The sequence below is a fragment of the Xiphophorus maculatus genome, chromosome 9 (assembly GCF_002775205.1).
Source record: "Xiphophorus maculatus strain JP 163 A chromosome 9, X_maculatus-5.0-male, whole genome shotgun sequence".
NCBI lineage: Eukaryota > Metazoa > Chordata > Actinopteri > Cyprinodontiformes > Poeciliidae > Xiphophorus > Xiphophorus maculatus.
This window is the reverse complement of record NC_036451.1, coordinates 25,455,944-25,471,137: the sequence shown is the minus strand read 5'-3', so window position 1 is coordinate 25,471,137 and position 15,194 is coordinate 25,455,944. Positions and strand designations below refer to the sequence as shown.

General features: G+C 38.4%; 1 protein-coding gene across 5 annotated transcripts in view; it reads left to right on the top strand.

Moving 5' to 3' along the window:
- Positions 1-15,194, top strand: part of LOC102221655 (lipoma-preferred partner homolog) — a 180,268-nt gene that overhangs the window by 23,228 nt on the left and 141,846 nt on the right. For 4 of the 5 annotated variants that reach the window (XM_023339732.1, XM_023339731.1, XM_023339733.1 and 1 more), the window contains one exon: positions 6,967-7,011. The exons of the other annotated variant lie outside the window; for it this stretch is intronic. The gene's annotated coding sequence lies outside the window, so the exon portion shown is untranslated. The remainder of the gene's footprint in view (positions 1-6,966; positions 7,012-15,194) is intronic. 5 annotated transcript variants of the gene reach the window in all.

Below are 15,194 nucleotides of genomic sequence, written 5' to 3'. Positions count from 1 at the left end.
ATTTTGAGAAAAGCCATAACATATAGACTAAAGAATTATGAGATTAGTCAAAAAATAATACAAGAATAACATTATTTTGAGAATAAAGTTATATTACAAGAATAAAGTCATAATGTTATAACCATTCTAGTAAATACTGCGACTTTATTCTCATGCCATTTCAACTTGTAATATTATTCTTGTTACTCTCTTAATTTTACGACTTTATTCCTGTAATTTTATTCTATTTTTTTAAATGTTCTTAGCATAGCCATAATACTCCGTCGTACTACAATAATGTACAGAGTGTATAGTATTTTTATTTTATATTTTATTCACACATTGATACTTCCGTATAATATTATATCTGTTTTAGAACTAAAAAAGGGTGCCCAAAATGTGGCGTGCGGGTCATTTGAGGCCCTCTAATGGCGTTTAGGTCGAAATCTCACTGATTCAAAGCTCTTTTAAAAAAGATGCAGACAAATAATGTTTCCAAAATGTAAATTGTTAGGTACAGCACAAAGTAGTTGTCTTCGACTAGCTGTGTTTTTTTTTTTTTTTTTGCTTTAATTGCCTTCTTTTACCAAATAAATGTGCAAGGCTGTTCACAAAATTATATTAAAACTCAAAATTATCTCTGTGACATAATCGGCCTTCCAACACGGCCTTGGCAGGATGCAGACCCTGCATTTGGACACGCCCACGGTGTGTGATCGATGAAACTCTGTTTTTGAAAGCAGCAACAAGGAAAAATGGCTTCTCAGTTTTGCTTCAAACATGGCTGAAACCTTGTCTTGTCCTGCTTACATCTCTGCCGTTTACTGCTGAGGCTGGTCAGACGCAAGATATGTGTTGAGACGCAGCCGGTATAGTCAAGTAGGGTTTTTGGACAGCTATTTTACTTTTTCCACGCCTCTTATCAAGTAGTTTGTACTTTTCAGCTCACTAGTTGCTTCATTTTAGTATAAATCTGTCTAAATAAAACCGTTTGAATTCACTCAGCTGTGTTGCGTTGCTTTTCTTCAGGGGAAGCTCTCCTGAATGAACAGGCGGTCAGGAAAACAGTCAGTGAGCCTTTCCTAATAATCCCACTGACAGCATTCCCTGTTGCCCTGAGGCAGATTCCTGTTAGCCCCGCTGGCTCTGAATGGGGCCCACGCTGACTAAGAAACCATCTAGTTGTCAAATTTTGTCTGAATGTTTGGAGTTCACCCATAGGATCACGTATAAAGTAAAGCTAAGTAAAAAAGGTGAAGGCATTTCCAAGGATGTGTAAGCGGTGCTGAATGATGAGCATGTTTGTGTCGGCTGTTGTTTAGCTAAAAAAAATAACTCCGTAGCTTACAGCCGACATAATGTAGGCGAAACAGCAGAGCAACCCGGACGGCAACGTGACGGCAAAGTTTTTCTAATTCTCTTTCAATCCCAGCCATCATGACCTGACGAATAAAGACCTTTTCAGAACTGAAATTGCATTTCTTTGACAGATCGTGGTTCTTTAGAATTGCTGTAATGGTCTAATATTCTTGGATGATCAGTTGTGTTTGATAGCGAATTACTTTATCTGAACATTTAATGGCTTTGATAATTCCAGCATTTAGCTCTTTGTCTTGTTGCCTTGGCCTACGAGACTAAAAAGACTATCAGAGGTTATCATAATGGGGCTGGCATTGAAGGAAATGGCCTCATTTTATTTAACTATGGAAAAAAAATATATAAGTAAGGCAGAACATTTTCAAGGATGTCCAGGTTAGATTGTAAAGCCATGGCGAGTTTTCCAATTGGTGATGAAAGTGACTTTGGAATGCTTAAATTAATAGAACTTTACTGGCAGTATAATAATTTAGTAGCACATACACAGTGCTGCTCAGCAATGTCAACCATCAGATCATAGCTTTTACGTTACTCCTCGGGTTGACCAACATTAAATATGGTTTTGCATGTTTTTGAGAACGTCTTAAAAGATTTTGCTTAATGTATATTAAGTTGTAGTCTCAAAACCAGAGTAAAACCCTGGAAAATGCATTGTATTCTGGGTATTCCAGATTAGAATGGGTCCGGTTGTTGTGGACGGTGTCCATATTAGGAACATTATGCCAAAGAAGATCCAGGACATGGCTAACTCTTTCTGACTGATGTATGATTTAGTACAACAGCTTTTATTACTGCACTAGCTTTTAAATCAGACAATAACTACCACATTGGAACGATCCACTGCCGCTGCGTCCAAATACACTCGAACAATCTTCTGTGACTTCTTGAACTTTTATTTGGAAGTTTAAAGATTTAACAAAGTCACCATTGGCTGATGTAAGATACTCGAGCATCTTCCTGTCCACAGCATCAGCATTCACAAAAACCCTTTGAAAACACTCAGATAAACATTTAATATCCATTCATCCATTATCAAACATGCTTATCCTAAGTGGGGCCGCCAGGGGTACTGGTGCGTGTCTCCAGCGATCGGGGGTTGAGAGCTGGGGTATGGACTGGACAGGTCACCAGTCCATTGCAGACATTTAACATCCATCTGGGATAAATAATGTATTTTTCTATTTAATTGTTTTCAATTGACTTAAATAGGCTGTTTGCTTGGGCAGTCAGCCTGTATGCCGCTGTTCCACAAGTTTTATATTGAATGTTTTGGCCGGGAAATATTTCTGAAAGGGTTAGTTTGCCTCCAAAGTGAGCTCTCTTTCAGCCAGCTGGCTAGCAGTGTGCAGCAACACACGGAGAAGGCTCAGCACTAATGTTCCCTACAGCTAGAAAGAAACCCACCAGTAATATTTGAGATTTCTCAACAATAGGAGCAGTTGGATGGATTTTTATTTATTTATTTGCCGTTTTTGAAGCTGTAATCTTCTAAATCCCTGACATAACTCGATACCCATGACCCACCCCTGCCTCAAATAGTCAGGACAAAAACGGACAGACGTGAAAAACAGAAGAGTGGAGCTGTTTGATCGGAAAGCAACAGATTATATATTTCTGATCAAAATAATATTGATAATATGCTTGGATCCTGCCTTGTTTGTTATCTAAACCTTACTCAGATGTATCAAATATAATTTATTTATTCTTTATTAGACATATCAGTAACATAACTCCCTCTCCTGTTCAAACTGGTATTGTAGTCCAACTGGTTTGTCCCCAGCTTGTTGCTGAATATGTACTATATAAATAAAATTACCTTTACCTTTATTTCCACCTTGATCTGATATGACCACATCCTTGTTTGTTTTTGTTTTAAATGTGTTTGTATTTTTTCTCCAAGGTTCTGCCAGAGGTTCTACCTGCCCTGCAGAAACAGAGACTGGACATGTTCTTTTGTTAAAATGTACTTTAAATATTGTTTATTTTTAGGTCAAATTTGCTCTCTAATTTTATCTTAATAAATATTCATTTGTTTATTTTGCCTGCTTTTTATGTAGGTGTTCCTATGCCATTTGTAATACAAGTTCATCCAAAAACTTCTCCTAATCTGATTTGAAAAAAAAAAACAACAAAGAATCCCTCAGCCGTCAGTTACCCATTAGCTAATGTGCAACAATCTTTTCCGCTCCAAACCAAACCTTTATTCATCCCACTTCTCCGATAAGAGTTGCTTAACAGAAAATCGGTGCGGAACTTTGTGAGCTGGATCCCGTCCAGGCAGAACATGAGCACCTGTCAGTGTGCGAATCTCAAGGTTAATTAAAACATTAGCACTCACTCAATCTGCTCCAGGTAAATGAAGGTCTGTATAATTATTTCTTAAAGATCTTCGGTTAGTATTTGTTGTCTCAGACTAATCTACAAGCACAGATGGCTCAATCTGCTCAGCGGACATGTAAAGTCCAGCAGGTCATAGATGTGAGTATTTCACAGTTCTGCGCTCTCAGCAGCCTCTAGTTAAGAATAGCGAGTGCCAAAGTTTGTAAAAGCACTCCTACCCTTAACAGTAGTTCTCAGTATCTTCCAAAAACCTGCGTTTTTATTTAGTTTCTTTGTATGATGCAGGTTGGCAGGACTTTAGGCGCGGTCGGTTAATATAAATAGAATCTGCATAAGAAACTCTGCAGTGTTTTTGTGACTGATATGTGAGGTGGTCCTTGTAATAAAAGTTTCTCCAAAGCTTTGAATGTGTTCCTCAGACCGTCCGCTGCTCGGCCCCACAGTATTGGACCTAAACAAAAATAACTGCTACATGAGAATTTGTGTTTTTCTCTGTTTTTACAATAATTAGGAAACAGCAATTCCTCATCAAACCTGAATATATTTAGGAAGGTAAAAGAATATCCACTATATATTGACCATAGTGACTCAAATACTGGGCAACTAGTAGGGTGCAGAATTATTATGTTTCTTTGTATAAAAATACATATATATAAATTCTCATTTATGCATCAGAGCACCTCTCCCTGACCTTTTAAATTATTTAACTGAAATTAAAACAAACACAAAGGTCATAATTTTCAACTTTGCATTCATTTCCTGAACACAAGGGGGGAAGAGTGGGAAATCAGATTTTGAAGTAAATTTTCTTGGTGTAGCACATTTCAGCAACAAGGCAGAACAAAGTGCTTTACATCATGAAAAACAGCATGGAGTCACAAATTATGAAACAAGGAATAAACATTACATTTTGTCAAATGTCATCAAAATCAGTAAGCAATTACACATGAAATACAGTACAGACCAAAAGTTTGGACACACCTTTTAATTCAATGAGTTTCCTTTATTTTCATGACTATTGATATTGTAGCTTCACACTGAAGGCATCAAAACTATGAATAACACATGTGGAAATATGCACTAAACAAAAAAGTGTAAAACAACTGAAAATATCCCTTATATTCTAGTTTCTTCAAAGTAGCAACCTTTTGCTGTGATTACTGCTTTGATGAGCTTCAAGAGGTCGTCACCTGAAATGGTTTTCACTTCATAGGTCAACCTGCCCTGTCAGGTTAATAAGTGGGACTTATTGCCTTATAAATAGTCTTGAAAATAAAGAAAACCCATTGAATTAGAAGGCGTGTCCAAACTTTTGGTCTGTACTGTGTGTTCATCAATATTCCATTTATTACTGATAAAAGGCAATGCTAAGCATGTGGGGTTTTAAAGGAGCTCAGTGTTTCAGCTGTTTTTCAGTTTTCTGGAAGTTTGTTCCAGATTTGTGGTGCATAGAAGCTGAATGCTGCTTCTCCATGTTTGGTTCTGGTTCTGGGGATGCAGAGCAGAACCAGAACTGACCTATGAAGTCTTTATTGCAGTAATTAATGTGACTACAGATAAAAAAAATTGATGAGTTTTTCTAGATCTTGTTGGACATTTGTCCTTTAATCCTAGAAATGTTCTTCAGGTGATAGAAGACCGACTTTATAACAACTTTTAAGCTTCTTTGGACCTTAAACCTCAGTAATAAGCACACTGTGTGCACAATTATTTGGCGAGTCTCATTTATCAGAATCACCAACCACAGTGCTTTCAATTAATCAAAAAAACGTTAACAAACCTCAAACACGAATGTTCCAGAAAGTAAAGTTTTGGCTTTCTTAGCGTGTGCACGATTATTGGGCAACTGTTATTGTGCAGGGTTATTACGCAACTGAATGAAAAACACCCATTTTCGTTTATTATTTTCATCTGTTTAAGCTTTCCAATAAAACATTTCTGACGTGGACAAAGAATGAATCAGTGGCCGGTGCTGCACTGTTCAGAGGAGTGACCTGTTTCCCTTCACTGGATTTCTGCTGCACAAGAACTTCCCAGCAGTTCTCAGTTGGGTTCGGGTCAGATGAGGAAGGGGGTCATGTTCCTATTTAAAGGGTTTAATGGCTAGCCACGCAGCTTTGATGCATGTGATGGAGCATTGTCCTGCAGATACACATCACCTGCTATGATTAACTCCATTAAGCATTCACGTTTATCCGGCTTGAAGTTAGAAAAACGTGGCCCAAAATGGTGATGCGGTCAAAGTAACTCGTTCAGTTATTGTGCACACAGTGTAGAAGTAATATTTGTGTGCCAATGCCAGGTTCAGGCTGCTGCTGAATCTGAATACTGCCCCTCTGTGCCTGACTGCATGCTTGCAGATAAGCAGTACATTGGGGGGAGAAATAGAGAGCATAGAACTTCCAGAACTCTGCTTTGCAAAATTAAGCTGGGGGGGAAAAAAAAACCCCAAGTAAACTTAAGGAAACGAGACCTAGTTGTCGGCTGCGCGTCCTCAAAATATTGTTTTCAACTTGGGCGGAGAGTATAACAATCCAGAAGTGGCGCCCACCAGTAATTATGATGCGAGTACAAAGACTCCTTTTCTTTCCTTTTTTTTCTCCCTTTTCCAAAGGGAGAAGGGATGTGTAGGTGTATTAATTCCCGTTCCTTCCTGCTTCCTCGACTTGGAAGTTCAGATTTAGAAAAAAAAAAATAGCCCACCCTCCCCCTTGAAAGAAAAAAGGAAGAAAAGGCCCAAAAAACAAGAGCTGTCAGGTTGAGTGATGCCAATCGTGCGTAGCATCTGTGTTCCCACTGCTGCTCCCTGTAGTATATGCCACACGGTGGCAATGTGGGAAATTGACACTGTCAATTTATCAGAACAAAAGCTTTCCTCAGCAAGAGGAATGCACATCTTAGGGCCCTGGAGACAAAAAAATAAAATAAAAAAATTAAATCCTTCCACCTTCCCTCTCCACCCCACCCACCCGTACCTGCATCTAAACAGAATGTAGGACATTCACAACACCAGAAATAGCAATTTCACTCACAATTATCATTTTTGAATTTATCCCCTGCAGTCAAAACTTGGTGTTTCACTTCAGGAGGCAGAGCTGCACTTTAATGTTAACTTTCTTTAAGTAAACAACTGAAGCGGAGACGGATTCAAACGGCTGCAGCAACCCGACACCGAACCACATTATTGATCTAGGTTTTGGTCTGTTTTTTTTTTCTCTGGAAATGATTATTCATTTGTTAAAACTGACTCTCTATTGTGCTTCTTTCCAGGTGACTTAATCTGTGATCCTGACCGTCGTTAGTGTTGGTATTTAGGTAAGTTTTTCTAAATGTTTTGTTTACTTCCTCCTTGTCAAGCCAAGTCCACATATAGTTGGATATATGGGGAAAAAGGAGCACATCGTTATGCGTTTTTGGCCTTTCAACCACAAAAACACTATTTTTATCATGAAAAACAGTTGTTAATAAAAACTCCCACCAAAGTAGAGATTTCAGAAAAGTCTGTATTTGTGTGTACAAGAGAAAACAGAGATTTAAGTCCCTCACATTACAGTCTTGGACAAATAATGCACCAATGTATCCACATGCTTGCTTTGACATGATTCACAATCAAAGTTCTTGTGTTTTAATAAGTTTATATTCTAAAAGTAGTACAACCTACAGATTTGTCCACACAAGTAAGTCTCCCGGTGTCATGTTAAATTCCTAACAGAAAGTCATAGTTGTTTTGAAGCAATCTGATTGGCTGATTGGTTTTGGCTTTGCGTTACACTGCCCCCTATGGGTTTGGCATGCTAAAAACAATGCTACGGGCGGATTTGTATTTAAACGGGTGAAAACTTTCCTGAAGCCGATCCAGTGTGTACAATAATATTTTCTAAATAATTTTGTAGAAAAATGAGTTTTTATAAAGGCCCTACAATGAGGGTATAAGGCCTTAATTTACTATAAAAAGTGTATGACCTCTTTTGACCAGGAGCTCAGTTACTGCAGTGTTGTCTTTCCTTTCATCAGTGTTAAACAGAGAAACTAAATGATGACAAGAAAAAAGCCTATGTAGTATTTTTAGACTTTGGTGGGCAAAATGTGTCATTTATGCATGGATAGAAATTTAGAAAATTATAGTTAAGCCTCAAAAATTGAACAGTATTAAAAATAGGTCTAACTAATTTAAGAGTAAAATATTTTACAGTTGTGTTCTTTAAGATATTCAGATCCTGATTAATTCCTAAGCAAAAAGATTTTTAGGTGTTAAACACTATATATATGGACATTTTACATTATAATAGTTCTGGCCTGTCATTGCTTTTCTGTCTGAGAAAGTGGCTAAAAAAAGCAACAAGTTGTCCTAATGAGATTAAGGAAGTGGCCCCACGATGCCGTCTTGATTTAGTTGGAAAAATCAGCGTCTCTCCAGTTCTAGTTTGATGTTTTTTCCAAGTTCAACAGTTCTGCAGTCCTTCAGCCTCCTTGTTAAGCTAATCTAAAACCTTCTCGGTTTTGTTTCGGTGGATGCTTTGAACAGATTGTCGTTACACAAGAGCTAATTTAGTTGCAAATTGTACTTTTCCAAAGTACAAGGCGCTCTGAGACGTTTTTCCAGCGGTCAGATTTGATTCTTAAATGCACAATGACGGAAAGCCGAGCTAAAGAAGGAGAAACAGAATAATTCTGTTAGTTTGTTGTTCTTAGTTTTGTTTTTTATTGCAGTCACACCCAACTGCAGTGATGTCCTGAACACAACAGTGTCCTATGAGGAATACAGTTGAGTTGCTGAGACTGCTTTCTGCAGGAAATGACATCACAGCACACTTATAGCTGCTCATAAATGATAATATGCTTTCGGTTTTTTTCAGAATTTATAAGTAGGAAGTCTTTTTAACTTCCTAGTTAGTAGAACCATAAATATCCTTAAGCATTTACTCAAGTTGACCTGGGTGCACCCATTTGATTGTGATCACATTGCCACTTACTTTAGGTTACATATTTACAATTAATTGTAATTATTTTGTAGAAGTCAATTTTCACTTTGACATTAAATGGATTTGCTAAATTTTGTTAACTATGATTGATTTAAAAGAGCAATTAAAAAGTCAAAAAATCCAAGAGTGTGAATTAATATACATACCCTCTTTTTCCTGATACAAACAAGCAAAAGTTCTTGTTTTGGATGTAAACATCCATGTTAAAAGATCTGTTCTGTGCCAAATCAGTTTGCATATTTTATAAAATTTTATTTTTTAAATGGGGCATTAACGAAACACTTGATAATACATATTTCTAAATAAAAAGACACCCGCTATAGCTCTTGGGAAGCTTTAAGGTGGCTGCGCCTAGCAAAGCGTGTGCTGTAGTTAGATGTCAAAATGTTATATATTTTAGATAAAAACAGATGGTGAGGTGCTCCCATGAGGAACGGAGCACTCCTCCAATGAATGTGAAAATGTTGAACAGGTGGTCAAGGAAGCCTTACTCACTTCTGCAGCTCTTAATTTCTGATACTGATTTGAAAACTCGGACCGTGTCACGCAGCACAGACTGGGAGAAGCTGGCACGTCTTTGTCGGAAAACATCATGTTATAGGTTTTCTAAACGGCCACCGGTGAAACTCTGATTTGGTCGTGCAGCACAAACACTTTTTATACTTATTCATAAGTAAACTGATGCTTAATTGATTGGCTGTTGAGCAATTAAGTGTCCCTTAAATACTCCGTCCATTATGCCTGCATTCTAGAAACATTGACGCTTCTAATCAAATATCAAGATGAAATATTTCTTCTTTCCATCTGCTCATAAGTACATAATGAGATGCTTTGAATGCTCTTTGTTCCATATTAATGTGTACTTCAAAAGAGTCCATTATTACCCTCAGATTATGTGCTTTAATAGCACCATAGAAACAGGGTTTGCATTTGACAGAAAGTTTTTGTATGTCAGAGTTATCAGGGAGAATATTACATAGTGAAAGAGTAAAGTGAGGCTGTCAGGGTCCTTCATATCCGGCTGCTTTTTAGACCAGCTGTTTCCAAGCTGAGAGCCAGTTAGTTCCAGCTTTAGTGACCAAAAAAAATCGATCTATCAGAGAATGTTTTCAGACTTTGTGTGTCTCATAAGTGAGATGAGCTGATGATGGTTCAGAACTTACACCAAGGTTTGTGAGCTAAAAATTGTCCTGCTATTCCTATGTTTACAGTTCTTCTTAAAGAGGCACCAGAGTAAGTCCTAGAATGCTCAACTTCCTCTATGGAGTATAGAGAAACAAAGCCCCTCCCTCACTTGTTGCTATGCACTTCTTATCAGTATGTTGAAATAAGGCTATTACAATTTTTCCCTCGAAGATGAGAAAGACAAAATCAGGTGTTAGGAAATGTCGTTGGTTGAGAAAAACAGATGGTGATGATGTGGAAACTAAAGGAACATCACTCATCGTTCTTGTAACAGTAAATTTGGCTAACTAACAGCATCATGTTTGTAAAGCAACTGATTGCAGGCTAGATACCTCAGCCAATAGCCTTATTTAGTAACAAGCTAATGTTAGCTTGTCAAAACCTTTGTGAAGAGTAGAATGATTCAAATGTAGTGTTTATTCTGTGTTTTTCTTAAGATGTGGGTCAAAATAAAAATACCAATTAATAAGTGTATATATATATATATATATAAGTTTGGACACACCTTCTCATTGAATTCAATTAGAAAGTGTGTCCAAACCTTTGGTCTGTACTGTATATACAATATATACTGTATATATATATATATATATATATATATATATATATATATATATATATATATATATATATATATATATACACACTAGTTTGAAGGAGTCGCTCTGTGAGGCAGAAGCTCGGAAACTGGAGCTAAGAGGAGGAGCTTCGTTCCCGAAGGCGGGGCTAGGTCCACCCATGCATTTTGCACAGCTGAGTGGTGGACATAGTAGAATAAAGGATTTTTATTGTATCTTTATGATGATTGAATAACATTGTAACATGATACAAATCTGCAAAAAAGTCAATTTTACATAATACAAACCCTTTAAATATCATGAGCCGATAAAACAGCAAAGTTTACACCCAAGATTATCGCACTCTGAGAATTTAAGACCAATTGATGGTCTTCCATATTGTAAAGATAATATGTATTGTCTTTACCAATTCAAATGGATTTTTTTATTCTGAAAACTAATTTGGCAACAACTGCTAGACAAACACTGAGTATTCTAAGCTAAGTGTTAGCTTAGAATAACACAGTTGGAAGAAATAGTTAACTTTTATCATTTATTCTTATCTGATACACTTTATGTTGCTCCTCTTGCTGAAGTTGCTTAAATTTCTCCAGCCTGTAATGCAACCGAAGTGGACCAGCGCAGACCCGCCTCCACGATCGGGCCACAGTGGTGCTAACATAACTTACCAGGGATGCTTCATGGTTCCTCACTGTGTTTGTTTGGATTACTGGCTTGCAGTTCATCTGTTCGGGCCAGATCCTTGAAGCACGCATCAAATTGGCGGATGACGAGCGAGGCTGGCTGCCAGCTGAATTTTAAGAACCGTTTAGCTTCACGGTGGAGTTGCAAATGCTTAACTCTTTGTTGGGTTTGACTGTTGCTGTAGCCAAGGGGATCCTTAACTCATCTGACTGCGAGAGTTTATTTACACGGATAAATCCTCCCAATATTTGCTGGACTGCAGCAGGAAAAAAAATCTATTCCATCTTTCACAGAAGCACCGATTCTGGTCCCCAAATCTGTTTAAATGGTCAGGCATTTGAATGATACATAAAATCTGTCTTGGTATGGTTTTTATTTCCTTCCACATGTCTGTGATCAAGGAAGGACTGACCTTCCTTCCTTCCTTCCTTCCTTCCTTCCTTCTTTCCTTCCATCCAAACATCCAGTGAGAGATCATTCCCTTTCATATCCAACAAAATGACCCAAAAATGCCAACTGAATTAGAAGTTGTTGCATATAAGAACAGCATTGCATTCTTTAGCGTTTGCAATAATATAAATCTTACATTCATGATTTTATGATACTAGTTTTCATGTTTTTTTATTTTTTATTTATCTGTTCCTTAGCAGAGTTTCCCGGATATAGTTTGTAGGATTGGCTAAGTTGCTAGGAGTGGGTTATATTCTTTAGGACGTCCAAAAGATCTTAGTTCAAAATCTGATGAAGATAAAATAAATATACTGAAAATCAATTTTGATTACATCAGTTTTCACAACTTCTTGTAAAAACTGATTTCATGTGCATGTGTCAAACTCCAGTCCTCAAGGGCCGGTGTCCTGCAACTTTTAGATGTGCCTCTGCTGCACCACACCTGAATAGAACAATTAGGTCATTAAGGCTCTGGAGAACTGATCTACACAAGGAGGAGGTAATTAAGCCATTTCATTCCAGTGTTTTGTACCTCATGGCACATCTAAAAACTACAGGACACCGGCCCTCGAGGACTGGAGTTTGACACCTGTGACTTAAAGTCTCCAACTTGCCTGCCAGACATCGCCTTGCAGCTAGCAGAATTAAAAATCAGGTCAGCAGGTCCTGAAGTAGCAACACAACGTCGATCGCGAATTCTCGTCGTCCACTGTATTAATCAACACACTGGGTGGAAATAAAATGCAATATTGGTAGCCTGCACTACCTAAACCTAATCCCTCCTTCTGTTATCTTGTCTTAGCCAAGCAGATAAAATATAGTCTAAATCAAGCCAGTTCCAAACATGAGAAACTGGAGTATGGATGGTCCACAGCTGAGCTGAGATCCTCACAAGGAAACTGAGAAGCAGAAAACAAGTAAATAAGATGTGTTTAAGATGGAAAGATTAGATTAAAACAAGCCCACAGTGATTAACGGAGTTGACATAGATACCCTGGGTGGATTTTTTCTTTTGCCAACAGACCAGTGAGCTGGTTTGGATTACTTCTAAGCAGCCGAGACAAATAAACAGCAGAAGCTGTCAGTCAATTAAGCATAAAGCCTCCTTAAAAACAACAAGTTTAACTTTTGCCTTTCAAATAATCTGCTTTGGGTGTCACGGCGGGTCAGAGTGCTGCAGAGTGAGCAGTGGGGAAGATTAAGTAAGAGTCCAAACAAGTAGGAATGAGGACTGAGGCCCAAAGCCTTTAAATCAAGCCCCTCAGCTCATGCTGTACAGATGCTTCTGGCCAAGCTGGATTTCAGCGCCTTGTTTTTCTGCAAGAGAATCAAAAACATCTGATTTCTCTCAGTGCTGATCCACCGGAGCTCAAACGGGTCCTGTGTCTAGATTTATAGTCTGCATTTATTTACCCTTAACAATGTTCTGGAACATTTAACTATAAACACATTTGTTATGTAACGTTTGCAGTGATCCATGAAGCCGAGTCCGTGAGCTGCAGTGCTACAGTGTTCAGAATGACTGTGACATTGTGTGTTTGTCCCAGTAATGATGCTTCAGTGTTTACGGCTGAGAACCATTAGAAAACATGCTGGTGTGGCGTCATTATGAAAACCGAAACATCCGGGTTCTGGATTAGGGATTTGTTGAATGTTATTAACTACAACTTTAATAGTAGGAAGTAGCCTCCTTTTACCTGCTTTGAAGACAAATATTCTCAGAATATAGAATACTGATGTACAGTATGTCTTCATTACCATAATTTTCAGACTATAAGCCAGTACTTTTAACACTGCAATGCAGGTAATGCAAGGCATTTCAACATTGAGTTTTGAAAGGTTGGACTGCACAAGCTTGGGAGTGAATTTGCTTCGAGACGAAGGTGATGTTGAGAGCGACAATGAACGAGAGACTGAGGAAGTGTGTATGAGGCTGTTCAATCCCAAAGCTGTTCACTGATCACCTTTTTTAAGCAGCTATATTACAGGCAGTATTTGGAAAAAACATTGATGTACACATCTGTTTAAAAATGGTAAAACCCTTTAACTTTTAAAGGGTTTCTGAAAACCCTTTAAAAATTAAGACTAAAAGGACGCCCTTTTAGGTGTCCAAGTTGTGTCCTGTTACAATGTGGACACCTGCAGCTTATAGACAAGTGTGGCCTCTATATATCTACACTTTTTGTTTTTCATTTCAAAGTTAGTGGTTGCAGCTTATATTCGTTCACGTGCGCTCAAGCATCCGGAATTTACGGTAGATATGGTCCGGTTGCTGTTATCAAGTTAAGCCAAGATTTTAAAGTTTTGGTTCCAAACCATCAAAGATTTTCCACTGTAATGTTTGTGCTATTAATAGTCCTTTTCCCTGAATGACCAGAGTTTTCTTTGGCTGTATGGAGTTTCTTGGGTTAAAGGAAGCTATGAGCTTTTTACAAACCAAGCCCTTGTTATATGCTTTGCTTCGTACAGATTATCTGGACCACTGAGAAACGATTGCTTGCTGGAGACAAGTTCCCAGTTCCCAGCTCCCTTTGCTTCAAAGAAGGGATATAAAATGTGTGTGTGTATATATATATATATAAACGTCAAAACAAAGGTTTTGTTTTGTTTTTTGTAAAGATTTGATGTAAAGATGTGTTTTAACAAAAGGGAAAGATGAGGTTGAATGAGTGGCAGTATGGGTACTTGCCACTCAGAGTGTATCACAGGGGCAGCCTGGGGGAAGACACTGCCTCTGTGGCAGCTGGTTTTATCACAAAGTTCTCTGTAGCGCCAGGCTAAAGGTCAACATCTAAATAGCTTGTGTCCAGAATGTGTGGGGTTTGCAGAAATGCTAACTGCTCCTTTCCTGACCTTAAAACTATACAAGTCCTGAACGGAGGGAAGGTCAGCCCTTGTAATCCTCTCTTGTAGTCATGATCTAGATAAAAATGATAGTTCTCACCAGGTCATTATAGCTGAATCATATGGCTGCGTTGTCATGGTAAATACTCATCTTTGTCCCTGTCATTTCTACAAAGCAATTTTCCTAATGTACTTTCTCACCATACAGGAATGAGTTGTCATCTTTTGTAAATACAGCCTCCCTCCCCTCCACAAGAGTTGAGACACTTTACAGTAAGTTCAGCCGCTGCTTGTTTTTTTATAGAGTATGAGGAAACCCTGGGCTTGCGTGGCATGAGGAAGTCTTTGGCCACAAACCCCCTCATTGATATGTATGTGCAGCCGACGCGGTACAATCCAGCACTGCCTGATATAACGAGGGAGAAGGAAATGGCACTGCGGCTGCCAACCCAGTGTGCCCATTTCTCTGCCCAGGTGAAGCAATACCTTCAAGTCTCGACAAAGGGGCAAAACGCTACGGCTTTTTTTTTTTATCTGCATCTTTCACTGGGCCAAGCCCCCATTATGTTTGCACAATTGCAACGTGAAATCTCCATCTGCTGCAATTGCTTAAACGGCAGCTCAAGCATTTGATAAGAGCTCGGATGAATTTGTCTCGACTCATTCATCTGTGCCACGCTAAGGAGATTCCTGTGCAAAGTCATCTGTATTCAGTAAACAAAGTGTTATTGATGAGTTGATTCTATGTGGCTTTGGCAGTGAGGGACCCGGTGCA